The 896-nt window shown below is 43.9% G+C and overlaps 1 pseudogene; it reads right to left on the bottom strand.

Annotated features, from left to right (window-relative positions):
* Positions 1–11: 11 nt before the first annotated feature.
* LOC108254216 lies at positions 12–893 on the bottom strand (annotated as a pseudogene).
* Between the last annotated feature and the right edge of the window lie 3 nt (positions 894–896).

Raw genomic sequence — 896 nt, 5'->3', positions numbered from 1 at the left:
TTGAGACAAGCATCTGCATAGCTCGGGATGTGCACATTGTATTTGTTGAGCAGATGATACACTTCACTCATGATCTCACTCTTCTGTGGAATGCTTGGGAAATCTTCAGGAAACTGTACAGTCTTTGTATCCAGATCCACAAAACACAGACTGAACTCACTAGGGATATTGACTTTGGATTCTTTGCTGTGAAGTCCCATGATGTAGGGGACAGGAGCATCTAGGAAATGATACATGGAGGAGGGAAGGATAGGAACATACACATGGGGCCACTTGAATGGGAATAGAAGACAGCAGAGAGATTCTGCAACGAGCATGAGCTTCTGATAGTCTGATGAACAGATGAGTATTTGTTTTTCTAGAAGAACACAAGTGAAGAGCTGAATAAACACATCCACCCCCATGAGCATAAACACCTGACGAATTGGAAAGTCAAAGTGTGGCAGTTCATGCTCCATGCCTGGTGACACAAGATAGGTAGTAATGTCAGGATAACATGTGAAGCTAAGACTAGACCCAGGAGCAGGCATGGTCACCTCATACAAAATATAAAACACATAGCTTTCTATACTGAGATCTCCCTGCTCCAGCCACAGGGTATACAAAGAGTTGAGGAACTGGCAAGGGGCCTGCACATAGGCATGTTGACTAATGAGGGCAATACTTTTGCAAACATAGAGAGCATCCTTTGTAAAATCATAATAACTTAAAGCTGACCGATTCTGTTGACTAGATAGTTTGAAATGTCGTGGAAGCGACTGAGTATTGTGATCCAACTGAGTGAACTTCTGTCGTTTGTGTGTCCCAGACTCTCCACTCCCACTAGAGAGCTCTGTAAGGTGCATGCTCTGCAGGATTTGCATGGCAGAACAGATCTTCTTGTTCTTCACCTCCTC

Source organism: Diaphorina citri, unplaced genomic scaffold (genome assembly GCF_000475195.1).
Source record: "Diaphorina citri unplaced genomic scaffold, Diaci psyllid genome assembly version 1.1 scaffold20820, whole genome shotgun sequence".
In the NCBI taxonomy this organism is placed as follows: domain Eukaryota; kingdom Metazoa; phylum Arthropoda; class Insecta; order Hemiptera; family Psyllidae; genus Diaphorina; species Diaphorina citri.
Note: the sequence above shows the minus strand (reverse complement) of the source record. Positions and strands in the feature narration are given on the sequence as shown.